Source organism: Parasteatoda tepidariorum, chromosome 6 (assembly GCF_982258835.1).
Source record: "Parasteatoda tepidariorum strain Cologne lab strain chromosome 6, Ptep-v5.0, whole genome shotgun sequence".
In the NCBI taxonomy this organism is placed as follows: Eukaryota; Metazoa; Arthropoda; class Arachnida; order Araneae; family Theridiidae; genus Parasteatoda; species Parasteatoda tepidariorum.
The window spans coordinates 36,024,992-36,042,411 of NC_141760.1; the positions used below are offsets into that span (position 1 = coordinate 36,024,992).

The window sequence follows — 17,420 nt, forward strand, 5'->3', positions numbered from 1 at the left end:
TTTAAAAACTTCCGCACTTGTCTTTGTGACAAAGCATGCTTAAAAAAAATGAGATTCTTCTTTCTTTTCTCTTAGTCTGCTGTTCAAAACATGTGTGCTATGGTTACAAGCACTCATGAAAAATTGTAGACAATTATTTTAAAAGCAACATGAGATATCGTGTTTAAGTTTTTAAAAAAATCTGATTTTGAGATAAACGCATTTAAAGACTTAAAAACATTAGTCTATCCACTGTCACAAAAACTGCTATAGTTTCGTAAATAATTAGAGTACAAACAAAAGTATAGTATTTTAGAAAGCTAAGAATACAGGGATTTTAACTTTAAAATAAACTCAATGTTGAAAATTGTGCTCCAAATTATATTTCTGCGCTAGTTTTATAATACTCTCTAAAGTGGTTGTAGAAATTTTAAACAGCGACGCATACTTTCATACCAATTATTGGTAGCGGAGCTTGTATTTTTTGCATATATATAGCATATATATTTCACACAATGCTCAAGTTATGGTTCGAGAAGTGCTTGAGAAAGTAGCATAGCACGTAATGGATCATTTGAATGGATGCTCTATCTTATCTCACGACCGAGAATCGAAACTATAAATGATAGTTTTTTACTACCTATGCTGAAATATCCCGAACCTATACTACAGTGAACCTACACTATAGAACACCTACAGTGGTTAGTTTGATTTAATTGCTACCTGACAGATTTTTAACTATTATTAAAATTCAATACATAAAAAAACCTGATTGAATTATGTTATGCAATATATGGCTTAATATGATGTGCATTGCACCAATGTATTATGATGCAATGTAAAAACCCGATTGCTGAACACGTCTTAACCTGAATTAGTTAAAAACTGAAATCAAAAAACTTCTACAATGGCAAAGGCTTCAGCAAAAGATTGGTAAAAAAATTTATTTCATATAGTGCTTAAAACTAATTAAGGAGTTATGATTGGAGGAGAGGTCGAAAAATTACAATATTTAAATTGTGCTGAGTTTTTGGCTTGTTTGCCATTAAAATTTATACGTTGAACAAAAAAATTCTGAAAGGGGACCAAGCTAATTACCAAAAGTAGCTAGTTTACTATAATTATAACTACTTTTTTAAGCATCATTTATTGAAAGATTTTTAAAAAAATTCATTTATATTGAAAATTCATTCACTTTTATTTCAGTTATAAATTATTAAAACTGTGAAATATTCTGATTAAGCAGATAGAATTTATAAACTTTACGTAAATTCTTACAACTCTCTACAAATATGTCCTGAATCTTTTTCTAGCGTAATAAACGTAAAGAAGGACGTTATAAAGAATCCCAAGAGCACAGTCAGAACATAAAATACACAAATGAAGATAATATATAGAAATCTTCCATTCTTACAAAAGTAAAAGTTAAAAGAGAAAGAAACATCACTAGAACATTGTTTGAAATTTCGAAGAAATTTATAGAAAATATTCCACGAACTTTATCGAAAAAAATTTTTAATTTTTGAAGTCTTCAATTTATATATCATTTATTCTTCTATGATTCTTTGTTTGTTAGATCATTTCTTTTAGAACAATTTCTAAAAACGTTTTAAGATAACTTCTTTTTCATAAGATTTCTAGGATAATTTCTTCTTTCCAGAATAATTTCTTACAATTTTTAGTGAAATTTCCATTTTTCGTAGTTATTTTTTGGAACTAAGATACGATTTAGAACATTTCAGTATATATTTACTTTCTAAAAAAAATTCGAAATTTTAATATAATATTTTAATAAAAAAATAATAGTTGAATTTAAAAAAAAATTCAAAACTTTAAAGTTAACTGATAATTTCTCATAATTTCAGAACCATGTATAATAAGCTAGCAATGTTAAATCAAAAAGAAAGGTTTTCAAATCTCAATTTTATTTTAATGTGTCTAGCTGATATACTTTACAAGATAAGGTTATAGCTTTGTATATCTTAAAAATATAGGTATTTAATGGATTTTTATTTTTAATTGATAGTTTTTAAACGTTATTAAATTAATCTATAATGGTGAATAACATTAGATTTCCCTATTGCACAAATATTCGTTAATAAAATATAACATTTCATATGCATATCGTTTTTATTTTTTGTAATTAAATGGAAATAATTCTTTAATTAAAAAAAGAAGCTGTAAGGATTTTAAAAACTTTAATTATCCGAATTTAATTTGAAATCTAACTCTTAAAAGTAAAACGACTATTTTATTTTGCTTTCACTCTAGTTTTTAATATTTTGTTAAACAAATTTAATTTTTTGCTGGATGCTTTAATTTTTTGCTTTCGCTTTCTCACTGGATGTCAGGATGTATCTTTAATGACATAATTAGCCATATAAGTGACACAAAAACAAAAGACTTTCACAACCACAAACATTGTTAAAGTTTTCATTCCGCAGAAAAATAACCAGCAGCAGTCTGTCCATCCGATTAACCATAAAGGTTATGGATAGGAACAATTTTTTTACCTTTATCTTTCTGAAACCATTTACAATTGGTACAGCTAAATAACCGTGAAAATGAAGTTATATGGTTTTGTAACCATTTACAATTAGCATATTTTCTAAACCATAAGAAGGAAATTCAAACGGACTTTGGAGCTCTGTGGTGCTGTGAGATTCATGCGTGAATCATAGTTTGCATTCTAATCGACCAATGTTACCGAGTGAAGGGTACAGGACACTGAAAATTCTTGGTGTATTGAAGGAATCGAAGAAGAGATAGTGTGGAGTCAACGATGGAACTCAAACCCCTGTTCAGTTGATCATGAGAATGCAGCACGGAACAAAAGGGCTTCATAAGTTGGGTCTGGTTGGCTCGGTGGAATTCTGGTTGTTAATTAGGTAATCTAGTTGTCGTATTAGGTAAAATTAATCAATTAGCCTTTTTTCTCACACTTAACAGTTTGAATATCGTCTTTTTAATGGTTATTTAACTGTTTTGGTTGAATATGTCAAAATAATAATTAAAAAATTGCGATTTAACCATTTTTACTGAGAAATTTCTAACAGTTGTATATGTTAGAATATTATTTGTATTTCAGATAGCAAATCCATTTTTAAAAGCTGTAAGTAATAATATAAACTCCAAATAAGGGGGGGAAATACTGAAAGAAAACTAAGACGAATTTAATTTACAATTTTACTTCAACAACTTTTTTTTATAATTGTATTGGCTTTCAACTTATTTTGTAAAAGTCTTGAAATAATATACAGATTAAAAGTAAAAGATTTTATATAACAAGGCCAAAACTGCTCGAATTATTGTATGAGTTTTGAAATTTTTATGTAGCAACATATTTTTTTACATATTATAATGAATACAATTGAAAGTATAGCTTGTTTTTTTTCCACTTGTTATTATAATTTTAGAACGTAATCGGTAAATTCAAACAACTATTCTCGTTTCAAAGATCTCACATTTTTTTTTACATTTAACATGTGATGACTTTTCTAGTAGGCAGATTGGTGACATGAGTATCGTTGTAAATTTTCTTAAAATGTATTAAAATAAATGTGAAAACAACAATTGAACGCATTGAAATACTAGTATATTCGTTAATCTTGAGCACATTTAACTTAAACACCAAACAAATAAATATGAAATCATTTCAGAAACTCTTTAAGAATGTACGTCTTACCCATATCATCTCTGGGATTCGAACCCAGTTCACCTTATTGGAAAGCGGATGGCTTTTCGATGCAAATTCCGCACTCGGCTAGCATCGACCACAGTGCTAACATAAAATATCCTCAGAGGTAAACAGATCATGGGTTAAAGTCTCCTTTCCGTGAGTATAATACTGGGAAGTTTTAATGGTTTATAACACCATATAACGCAAATGCAGGTTAGTTATATCAAAAAGTCCTACACGAAAGAGAATTTCTCTCAATACTTGATCCAGACGTCCCCTTGTTTTCTGTATTGGGTTCAAAATTACAAGGTTACGGAGATGAACATTGGTAGTCATAAACCCGAAATTGAGTCGGCTGTTCAACTACGGATATAAAATAAAATTTAAAAATAAAACTTATGTACTTGAAACTTTGGTTCTTAAACCAGGATTCATTAAGCCAAAAAACATTTACATGATTAGTATTTTGAATCACTTTTTTTGCTATAGACATTTGGGTAGAAATGAAACTTTTTTCCTCATAACTTATTTGGATGGATATTTAGTATCGCTTAATTTCCGTTCATACTGAAGACGTAGGAAGCCTTGTTTATCAATTTCCATTTGTTAAATTAATGATGCTAACTTTTCCCGCAATTTTGTGCTGAAATTTCTTCACTTTTTGAACCTTCCCACACTTAGTTTTTTTTTTGCAATCACTACGTTACCACCTAATATCCCGAATAGAAATTACGAAGACCTACCCCATAAGCGGATCCTATTCCATCTCACACCTTATGACTAAAACTGATTTCAATAACTTAGTTCAGTCAACTGTTACCATTCGCCTAAATCAGATACTACGATAAGATATAATAATGCTATTACATTTTGTTTTATATATATTTTTAAAATTTACAAATATAAAACTTGTTTATGAACAAATATAAATTTTCTATCCATAAAGGAAAAATATGAAATTGTGTTTCCTAATTAGAAACATTATTCAATTAAGTTTTGTAAGTAGTGATATTAAAATGCAATTTTTTAATTTTTTTTTCTCCAATTACAATGAATTAGAAAGCCAATTCGTATATAAACATTCCATTGATCACATCGCATGAAAAAAATATATTTTCCTTAATCTTTCGCAGTTGTGAAGAACAATACAATAATAATATTTAATATCAGGATTATTTTTACTTATGGAAAAATAAAGTTAAGTAAAGATTAAAGATAGATATTGAGTAATACTTGGAATTCACACTTGCATAATATTACATATAAGATTGAAATTTCGATCACCTATCATTGCCTTTGTCTTCCATACAAAAATCAAGTTATATTCCCACAGCAATGAACTCTGGGTCAATGATGATTTAAAAGACGTAAAAAGGTTTTGTCAACATTAAAACACCGTTCAACTGATGAGAGAAAATCATACTCCCTAAGAAATATAACATTCCTAACTGTTGTAATCAATTCTAAGATGTCGTTTTTCTTGTCATAAATAAACAATTCATGATTTTTTCGGGTCGAAATACTTCATAGAATAAAAACATGTCCTTGAAATGAGTTTTTAACTTTTTAATCTTTTTGAGTTAGTAAAAGTAAAAGCACTCACGTCTGAGTTTTTGAATTAGATTATAACTTATGTAGTACTAAAAATGAAAGTGAGAAAACATCGCAAAATCGCCAAAGTGAAAGCATAAAAATTAAGAAAAAGGCTAAGTTATGCAGTTATTTGAGAAATTTTGTCGATGCTTTTTTATTTTTAAGAATAAAAAGAAATAGTCAAATATTAAGGTTTTAAAGAACTTATTTCAGATATTAGTACCATGTTGAAAACTGCTTTTTTTTTAAACATAATTCCCGCCATTTATTATTTAATGAGTAAGAAATGGGGAGGCAAAACATTTAATCAGTAGATATGAAGTAATATGCACTTTTGATCTCACTGCTACCATTTTTTGAAGAAATTTTTTTTAATTAGAATTGCAAGATTCTTCACATTTATTTGGATTAGTCTTTCACTACTTCAAGACTACTTCGTTGTTTGTGTTTGGCAAAAGGAAATAATATAAACTTTAAAAAGTAATTTTAATAACTTGAAAGAAATTAAGTAGTGTAAAACTTTGCTAGCACTGTTTACATTTATATGAAGAAACACTACATAGAATTCTAAGATTTTTCTACTTTCATTAATTTAGTTTCAGTGTACTTCAAGATCTTTACTTCAAGATTTTAGTCCACTTCAAGATCCAAATTAAAATTATATAATGACAGTGAAAAACGTAATTTAAAATCTATTTGAAAAATAATTTAGTGATCGCAGCTTTTATTCCGAGTGTACCCAGTTTATAGTGTATTTATACTTTTATGCAAATTAGTGACTGATGAAATTTAAATATAAATGATATACTTTTAAATTGGTATTACGCAAAATATATTTACAAGTATAGCATCAGTTGCTCTCACAAGTTACGTAGCGTTTCACATAGAAAGAGGAAGCAATAAATTATATGTTCTTTCTTTACTTAAATTTCAAATATTTCATAATTTTTTGGACTTTGTTAAATCTTAACCTCTTTAGTCAGAATAGTTTCATAGCTTTAGGATATTCCCTTCGTTTGGAATATCTTCAAGATATCTCCTTTAAAAAGCAATAGCGCCTTCATCAAGTAATATAGTAAAAATCTTGTGGTTCTGATATTTATTAATATCGGTTAAAATCGATTATTGGTATACCGAACATTGGGTTCGAACGGAAAGGTGAAGTTCGAAGATTTCTTTTATATTTTATATTCAGATATTCTAATAAAAATTTATAAATACTTCAAGCACAAAATATTTCACAAAAAAAGCAATTATTTATTTTTAATCATCTGCGTGCAATTTCTTATAATGGTTGCATTCTGTTAATTAATGTTAAACTTCTTTTAACAAAAACATTTTTTCTAAGTAAAAAGAAGTTTCAAATTTTTTTTAAACTTAAATAGTTTTATATATTTTAAAATCTTAAGTAAATATTATTAAACCTTTTAAGATATTTTTAGTGTGAATATCATAAGAGACTATCTTAGATTTCTAAATAATAACATTCGAATTTAATAATTCTTGATATATAATTTAAGCATAACTCAAGATAGCCTTTAAAACTTACAAATATTATAAAATTCAGTAATCATTAAAAACTGAAAGAAATCATCTGTAAATTCATCAAAAATGAATTGATTTGGGAAAATTAAAAGTTTCTATATGTAGTTTTATAAATAATTTGATGAAAAATTATTATCTGAAAGAAATATAAAAATAATTTTTACTTCTAAATTCACACATTATAAATATTTTATTAAAAAATGTAAAAAAATATGAAATTTTCTGTAAAATATGCTCTTACGTTCTCTTTTTTATTGCTATTTCACAAAAAAAATGTATATAAACACATATAAGTTAATAACGTTAGTTGCTAACCCAAAATATTCCTTATAAGCAATGAGAAAAATATTTTCATAAAAAAAAATCTTACTCCACTATCATAAAAAGTAACATTACATATTCTATTTGTAAGTATCGTATATTTAAATATTTTATACCTTTTTAAAAATATTAAGCACACATTTTTATTTATCATATTACTTCAGAAACAAATATTTATTTATATACTTAAGTTTAATGCTTTTAGTATGACTTGAGATGGAGAAAATATTATCGATACGGCAATACAATTAGATTCGACCATACAAACACTTATTTATTTTTAAATAAATTAAGATAAAGACAATGAAATGACGTACCTTCTATATCACTGGTTTAACATCTGTCATATTTAAAGCACGCTTTTAAATAAAACAAGTTGTTCATCCTTACTGATGCAACTTTGCTCGTTTAGTACTAGAGCGAAAAATTTTCCCCGTCGGGTTGCTTTCACTGTAGAGCTTTTCTGCTAGTTGTGCGGAAAAGACTGAAGTACAACGGGCGGCTGGGCGCCCGATGACTCCTTCTTTCCTATTGGACCGTAAGTTTGATGCCGCTCTGCAAATCGTGATGATTGAGGAGGAGCTAGAAATTGAAATGTTTCTCAAATTAGTTGGAAAGAGGTGTGGAAATAGTCATGGCCCCTCAAGTTTTGGTTATGTGTTTTGACAAGGTTGCTTAGGTCAAGTGCTTCGGGATTGACAGGTGCTGATATGATAGTTTATGAAAATTAAACCAGAAAGTCAAAGGGATTGGGTGAGTTGACGAAGTCGTAATTTGTCACTTGTTAGTCAGAAGAATTGGATAGTAGATGCACTTCTTTAATTTATTAACAAAAAGGAAGAAGAATGTGAGCTTTATTGTTTTGTTTTTTTAAATCGAGGAAAAAGATATACTATTCCTTTCAAAAATAATAATGTTAGTTTTATTTTAATGAATGAGAATAATGAAAGACCTATTTTTTTTAATTAGGAAATTGGTGTGTAATTTGTTTTAAAAAAAAGAATTTATTTTTTTGAAAATCAACTTTATTTTTGAAATGCGAATTTGTTTCTTCATATAAAAAAATAGATATATACTAATACTTTTAATTATGCTTTAAAATACTTTCCCTTGGTTAATACTTTAGAGAGCTTTAGATAATACTTCTTAGGAATAAACATGGAAGTTTTTTTTTAAATCAGTCAGGCCTTAAATCAGTCGTTTTTCCTTGAATACTTAGATGAATTATATTTTGGCATTCAAAAAAAGAGATGTATCATAAAATTTTAAAAAACAATATTCTAAAATTCGATAAATGTATTTTTCTTTAAAATGATAACTTCATTTTTTTTTTCAAATCAAGGATAGAGATACATCGCATTAAAAAAATAGTAATACGATATGGGTATAATATTTTTCAATCAAGGAAGTAGAAGTATGATTCATTTTAAAAAATAATGATACGCATTTTATTTTTAATTAAAGAAAGGAATGTATAATCTGTTTCTTTTTAAAATAATATGATGAGTTTTATTTTTTAATAAAGGTTATAGATGTATTAGGTTTTTTTTATCATACGAATTTAATATTTTAAAATTATTTTAAGATATTTATTATTTTAAAATCATAAAAACAAGAATTACTTCCTTTAAGTATAAATACACAAATTATATTTCTTTTTAAATAGAGTAAAGTCTACATTTATTTAATACTTATTTATTGATTTCATTTGCGAAATAGAATTATTTTAATTTCAAGTACAATCTCACAAAATGTATTTTTTAAATCAATACAACAAATCTGTCACCATAAAAATTTATCCCATAATTTTTTTTTTCAAATGAAGTGAAAACATGTCCCATTTATTATGAAAGTATTTTTTTTATAATTCGTATTCACTGTTGCTCTAAAATAACCGTCAGCAGTCTGTCTATCTTATTGATCGCAACGTTTTTGGTTAAAACATTTATACCTTTATATTTCTGGAACCTTTTTTAACTAGTATGATTAAAAAGCCATGAATAAAAAACTATACGGTATTTTAACTATTTACAACTAGCATGGTTTCAAAAATATAAAATATAAATTTAACTGGGCATTAGAGTCAGGCCTTTCATTAGGTAGTTTCTGAGTTATGTTTCATCAAATGAAGCGTGTAATATGGAATTATTTTATCTGGTTGTTTCATGAATCGTAAGAGATGGGAAATTCTAGACTTTTGGTGTTAATCAGCTTTACGGTGTTGTCATCTATGCGTGAACGAGAGTATAGTATTTTAACAGTCCAGGGTCACAAATTGGGGAATGTAGGATACTGAAAACTCTTAATGTGCTGAAGGGAATGGAGGAAATATTGTTGTGTCAACACTGGGACTCAAACCCTCGTTCGTTTGCCATGAGATAGATTGATTATCCTTCTCAGCTATAACATGTGCCCAACTGCAATGAACTAATGGGCTTCATTAGATGAGCCCAGCTGGTGTGATAAAATTCTGATTATTTTCGCACCATTAGGTGAACGCAGTTAACAAATGGTTTTTCTTACAGTTAACAGTTTGAACTCCTTCTTATTTATGGTTATTTGAGTGTTTCGTTTGAATATAATAGAATAGCAAGTAAATAAATTGTTATTTAACCATTTGTCTGAGAAATTTTTAGGAGTGCTCTTGACAGTGTCAAAACACTCAGATTTCCCAAATGAATCAAAATAATATATTTAGATTCGGAGCAGGACATATTTTTACGTTCTAAATAGATTTTAAAAGACACTAACACTATTAAGACACTGAAACCAATTTTTTTCCCTTTTTGCTTATTCGACCTTCTGACCTTCTTTTACTCAAAATTAAAATTTTAATATATATTTAGTAAAAGAAATCAAATTTCAGAATAAATTAGGTATTTCCAATTTACTTTTAAAGTCTTGTTGTGCTTTTACGTCATATATTAGATTTTAACAATCGAAAGCAAATTCATAATTATTGACTGCCAAAAGGTCTCTATACTTATTTTAAGTACTTTAACAATCAAAGAATGCTAATAAATTTTATTTATTCAATTGATTAAAAATTAAAAATAATGTTGCAATCTATTTTTATTATTATCAGCGCACAACATATTGGATGTAACTCAATGTATATAAATGTTTTACTGCGGAATATATATTTGGATTGATTGACATTTTTTAAGCTCATTTTTACTATGTTTCCTAACAATTTCAATATGATTTTCTAAACTACAGAGCATCAAAACAATATATTGGTGTGGCGCAATTGATCAATAAGTTTCATATATTTCATGTATTTTAATACCAGTGGTACATTTCATGTAATCAAATATTAATATAGTATTTCAATAAGTGTCAATTAATGTTTATTACAAAGTAAGATTTTTTCACTTTTAATCAATTAGCTGCTGCGTAAAAGGGAGGTAATTACAGTGTTAAAATTGCATTTGCAGTTTTTCATCAAGTGGTGATGCATTTCTACTAGTTGGATTTAAATAAATATGTAATATTAAATTTAATTTTAGAATTTTTTAATGAATTTTATTTTAGAGTGCACGTTTTTGTAAAATAACCCTTATTTGAAGTCAATCTGTAAGTTTTATTCATAGTAAAATTGTGTGTATTTAATTATTTCGTATCCTTCATAGTTACTACAAAACTAGAATACGTACAATTCAAGATTACGTAAATTGAAATTTACATAATCTTTGGAAGCAAAAATCAACTCAAATCTTTCATTTTAAGTTGAGAAAAAAAGTATGGTATAAACTACCAGAATATGATAAGATTTACCGCATTTCTGACTATGAGAACACTAAAATCGCTCGGCAATTTTTACCAAAGCACTTTGGTAATAATTTTAGTGATATTGATTATAAAATATGGTTTTATAATTGCTGATAAAATTTGGTAATTTAGTAATTTTATCATGATACCTCGGAGCATGGTATAAAAACTATTCATTCGGTTAAATTTACTTTTCCGTTTTGTATTTTTTATTAAATGTTTGCTAATAACAACCAGAATTTCCAGTGAACTGTTACTGTATGAACAGAAAAAATTACCAAATGAATGGTTAAACTGTCGTATATTTTAGTTTTATTAATCGGAATTGTATTTTTTTTTTACCGGAAACGCCATTACCATACAGTACGGTATTTTTACCAAACTTTTTTCTCTGTATAGATTCTACAATCACCCCTTATTTATAATATATTAGAAATTCTATTTGCAACATATTTAAGGGCATATAATAATCATAAACTCTACTCCAACATTAAAAATGGAAAAAGAAACAGTATCTAAACAAATAGTTAAACGGTTTTAACTCAAAATGAAATGGAAATAACTATTTAATCTAAAACCAAGCAATTTCACGCCACCTGAGATGAACAGTGGGGGAAAGAATACGAACGAAAAACTGTGTCATGAATCCGATAAGTACTCGAACCGATTCTGGAATCAGTGGGTAAAGAAGAGGACCTGTTAATAGTATCAAAGTGTTAGAATGACGCATTGATTGATTCAGGCGGTACCCGGAGATGATCTAACTTATTTGTTGTTAAATTCTATTTTGCATTGTGAAGGGAAGCCTGGCATCTGTCCTAGTACAACCCTCAGATGAGGATGGATACCAGGGACTAGGGTTACAGTACAATATCAACTCAGTTCAAAAGAGAAATTTCGCCAAATTGAAGTTGACTGCAGTATTTAGTTATGTTAACCTACAGTAGTTTATTCTTTTTAACTTAATTTTTTCCAAATATTGGATAATATGATTAATTGGTGAAAATGCCTATGAAGGAAAAGGCATGAAAAATAATTACCGAATTCTTTTCTAAAAGAGATATTTTTAAATGAAATTGTTTTCTAGTATCATTTCAAAATAGGTAGCTTGTAACTTTCCAGAAATCAAACTGAATCGCGTAACGTATATACAAAACATTATTATAGAACTTTAACAAATGAAAATAACTCTTAATTAAAATAAATTACTTGAAATAAAATAAAAAAATCAACAATTACAGCTTTCTATATTTTAAATAAAAAACCCAGATTTTAGATACAACGCTGTAAAATTCTATGCATTCAAAACCTAATTTATCAATTTCAATTCAAGTTATTTTAAACCTAGATTTTACAGTTAGACTCAAACTAGGAGTGTTTATACTAAATTTTTAAGTACTAATTACACAACATTTTGACAGCAAATAATAAAGTGTGAAAATTAGTATAAGGTGTTATTTTTTAATAATCCAGCAAATCAGAAAGAGATTTAACTAAATAATAAGCTTCATTTAGACAAGTAACCAATTTTCGAGTTTGAAACTATTTGTTAAAATTACAATAAATAAATTGTTCCACTAAGAAAAAAGGTATGAGCAAAACTATTAGAAATTTTTTTAAAATTTACCGTGTTTCTGGATTTAAGGGAAAACTAAAATTTCGGTAATTTTTACCGAAGCACTTTAGTAATTATTTTGGTAAAGTTATAAGTAAAAGAATGTTTCCTAATATAAGACAAAAATTTGCAAATGTGGTAAACTTTAGCAATTTTATCATGATACCTTAGAGCATGGCATAAAAGCAATTTATTGATTTAAATTTACTTTCCAGATTTGCATTTTGTACTAAATATGTGGTAATAAGTACTATAATTTTGAAAACCATATATTTATTATAGACGGATTAACTGTTACCATATGAACATAATGACTACCATACGAATAGTTTGAATGCCGTATATTTTGGTTATATTAGAACTATGTATTTTTTTACCAGAAATGTCATAACCATACAGTATAGTTTCTTTTTACCAGAATTGTTTTCTCCATATGACATTATATTAATTTGAATAAAAATACAAACATGATAAAACATGTTAATCTTATGTATGATACAAATGATTTGTGCCACATCCAGGCATAAAATGCTAAACTCCTTAAAATGAATGTAGATTTAAGATAGAAAGATGCAAAAAATAATTACCTATAGTTATATAATACAATTAGATTATATTGAGTTTATAACTAGAATTATATAAATGTACTCATTTTAAAATGACTGAAAATTAAAAGCTACCAATTATTCTTTCGTTAAAAAGTTCTTAGTGAAAAATTATTTATCTTACTGCTATTTTGTATTTTTTTAATTCAATTTAATTAATGCGTGTGAAGCTTGTTTTTATTGTTTTTTTTATTATAAAACAAACAATACAAGCGCGAATACAGCCAATTCTAGTTACACCAGTTCGATTAATCCTAACAGATGGTAACTGGGTTGATCTTCCATCCCCAGGTTCCACTGATGAAGGGGAGCTATCGAACACTCCTTGGGGGAGGGGGGACTTCAAATAGATGCTTCATAGGAAACATGCATGAGAGGGGGGGAAAAAACTCGTGAAAGAACGTCTACCTTCTGTGGTTTGATGGCCGAACTGCTTTCATTTAAATTGTGAAACGTAGAACATGGGGGGGATTTAGGGGGGAAAGATTGAGGAGGGAGGAAAGTCAAATAAGGCGCTGAATCGGATGGGGCGCAAAACCGATTAATTAAATTGAAGTCATTCTATGGTTTGTACCCCTAGAAAGGATTGAATTGGTTCACAGCCTCCCTCTGGTTATGTTCTGAAGTAGGTTTTCAGAGAGCAGAGAGTATTTTTTAACAGTACTATCATAGTATTACCTTTATATAGTTGTTTTCTTCATATATTTTTTTTTCATTTTTGCATTACTTACACCATGCAAATGTATAATTGTTTCATTTTTTCTAAAATATAATTTAAAGTTTTTTCAGTTATGGCAAAATGTTCATTCGAAAGTAAGCACGAACATTTATATATGTATGTATAATAGTAACAAATCATCAATAAATTATATATTTAAAATATTTATTTTAAATTATTTTTAAAACATTTTATAGTAGTTTGCATGATAATTAAAAATATAATTATAAATTTATTAAAAATGTAAAGCCTTATATTTATTTATTTTTTCTTCAGTTTTGCTATTTACAGGAAGTTTTGCAGTAAATACCCTAACTATAACTTTTTTTGAAAATAAAAAAAAGGAATTAGTAAACAAAATTGTTAAGGATCTAAAATAAACACCTATGAACTTAAAAAAATCGTAGCAAATTATATCTATTGAGATTATTAAGAGGTCAATCACTTGAGGACAAGAAAAGCAAAGAATGGATTAAAATGATCAAAAATGGATTAAAAACGGAAATATCTCAAATATCTTTTGTATTGATGATGGATGCATTCTTTACGCACTAAAAATAAATCATCATCATTTTAACACCTCTTTTGCACTTCCCGAAGATATATGTGAGCATCGACAATTTTGAAGCGTTTTTTGCCTCTGTTTTCTTATCTTTAATTCATTTTTGACTTACGATGCACAAAGTTTTTAATTTTTTTTGTATTTAAAAATTGGAAAATTCTTAATGTATTTAAAAATACATGTAAATTCGTTCACTTTCCCTTTCGGAAAAAGTAGGAAAAATTACATGAAAAATAAAACCCAATAATAGAACCACCAGGAACGAAAAATTTCTCTACAAACAACACATTTCTTTTCCAACTCCCCTGAGATGACCATTCACTTTCTAAATCTTTTTTATTATCACTTTTCAGCTGTTAACGGTAAGTGTGTATTTTTTCTCTCCTCTCTTTTTTTTCATTCACAACTCTATTTTCGTTCCTTTTTTTTATTATTCTTTCCACCCTCAGAAGCATAGTCTCCACTCCTTATCCTCAAGAAAACAGTCCATCCGCCTCATTCCACCCTCAATTGGAAAGAAGGAGAATTGGAAGAGGAGGAGGAAAAAGAAGCTTGAGAGCAACTGGAGAGATGATAGAGGCAGTGAAGATGATGATTCTAACAGCTGACCAACCAACCAAGTGATGGAAACTCCCGAAGCGATAGTGGAAGAAATCGGGTAATCCTCTGCAATATCTGCGGCCTGCAGAAACGGCCTCTTTAATTCAGGGTTGCTCACATATAGAGATTAGTGGCGCCAAATATCAAGCGTTACGCCAAATTTTTGCTTTCAGACAGTATCAAGGTGATTAACTTCGAAGTTTTAATTCAAATTTTAATAAAAACATTACAGTTTTGTTACACAAATGCAATAAAAACATTTTTATTCTAGTAGATATTTGAAAATATTAAAGTAAGATTTTACTTTGCCACCAAATTAATATTACAATGAAAAACTTTCACACCATGATTGCAAGTATTCAGATTTTTCTCTGTACAAGTTGATTTAAACGTGATTAAAAAGTTCTTAAGAAGCCACTGGAAACTACTCTTGGTAAAAAAAGTCAGTAGCTAAACGCGTGAGAGTATAAAATGAATATTATGAAAATTTTCAGAAAAAATGGTAAAAAATTAATTTGCATGCCTGGTGCCATTAATCGCCTTAAATTAATTTCATAATTAATATGGGTAAGTATTTTAATTTTTTTCATAAATGATTTTCTATAAATTATCAATATATATCTTCTTTTCGGAATTTGTTATAGAATTTTTCATGTAACAGAACTTATAAAAATTAATTAAAATATGACAGAGGCACCAAATTGTGGAGCGTGAACTCTTCATGTTTTAAGCATCATAATATAAAAGTTTGATGATGTGGATATGAAGAGTTATAATTTAACAACTAAAGCTAATATGATACTTTACTTTCTTTCATTTGGACTTGAAAAGCTCAGTATACAAGCAAATGGTGACTTAAACACGTTTAAAATACCATTAAAAATAAATATTAATTGCAAGAACTTTTTTCAATTTCAGTAAATGAAATGCATTTTTGTATCCAAGAAAGTGTTCAGAACTTTGTTCACATTGTGTTTTTATTTTGATTTCAACTACATTATATTTGATCACAATGGAAAAAATGAATATATTTTTAACAGAAAATATGGTGTTCACTGTCATTCGTTTTGTTATATCACTATGCAAAATTTTCCTACAGTACATTATTTTATAGTAAAACGCTTTTAGTTTAAGATTTCACGTAAGCACATCTATTTATTTTATTTCCTTAATATGATTTCGTCTTAGAATTGTGTGTGTCAAACATAATCAACATAAATCTATTTTTCAAAATTTCTAATGGCAAGATTAAAAGGCAACTACAGCAATAAATATATAGAGAATCACAATCATTTAGAGAACAAACAAAGAGAGAAGAAAAACATATTAGAAGAGAAGCATCTTTAAAGATAGTCTGTGAATCCAAATGACCCCTGATCTCCCAGTAACAGTTAAAGCTTAGCACTATGAGATTGTCCCAATCCATGACCAGTCCCAGATTACAGAAACTTAGCCAAAACGGAAATAGTGCAGACGTTTCGAGAGACAATGAGGGGCAGTGGTGAGCCTAAACTTTGCCACTATTTTATGTTAGAGTCATTTAACATAAATCTTTAAAAACCTGCAAATAAGAAGCATATTTTTCAGGTCGAATTTAAAATTTGAAAATGTTTAAAAGTTTTGAATTTTTTAACTTATTTCAAGTTTATCTTAAATGATATAATTAAAACTCAACATTATTTATTTTTTAAACATTGTGTTCATTTTCTGAAACTAAACTAAAAATGTTTTGAAAGTAAGGACTGTAAGGAAGATTATACCTGCAGAGTTTTACCTTGAAGTACCTAAGCCAGGCAATATAAACTTTTTTATTTAATATGCACACATATATATAAATATAAATATATATATATATATATATATATATATATATATATATATATATATATATATATATATATATATATATATATATATATATATATATATATATATATATATATATATATATATATATATATATATATATATATATATTTAACAGCATCACTCAAAGACACATCGATCTCAAAAATCAAATAATTGGATAATGTATTACAAGTTTCTATTTATATCAGATACATGTCCTTAATAAAAATTAATTAAAATAAAATACGTTAAATTTTATTGTAAGTTTCAATATGTTTAGTACATAAATGGGATTATTGTAAATAATATGTTTTTTCCCTCTGCCAAATCTTATTAACAATAATTAAAAGGAAGCAAAACTAATTTATACAAAAAATCAACAAATATATAAAATTATTAAAATTTTGAAATTAAATTATTAACTCTCGTTTCATTAAAGAAAGCAATTAAACGTGTTTAATATAACAAATACGTTCTAAATGTCAATATTTTACTGTTTCGTTTATTCAACTTTTCATCAAAAATTTTAAACAAATCTTTTTTATTAAATCTTGACATCGAATCCAACTAAAACTATACAACTC

At 27.3% G+C, this 17,420-nt stretch overlaps 1 protein-coding gene across 2 annotated transcripts in view; it reads right to left on the reverse strand.

Moving 5' to 3' along the window:
• The window catches only part of LOC107445427 (zinc finger protein 488), a 110,919-nt gene that overhangs the window by 40,533 nt on the left and 52,966 nt on the right, over positions 1-17,420 (reverse strand). The window contains exon 1 of one of the 2 annotated variants that reach the window (XM_016059816.4): positions 7,435-7,623. The exons of the other annotated variant lie outside the window; for it this stretch is intronic. The gene's annotated coding sequence lies outside the window, so the exon portion shown is untranslated. Of the gene's footprint in view, positions 1-7,434; positions 7,624-17,420 lie in introns of those variants that run through there. 2 annotated transcript variants of the gene reach the window in all.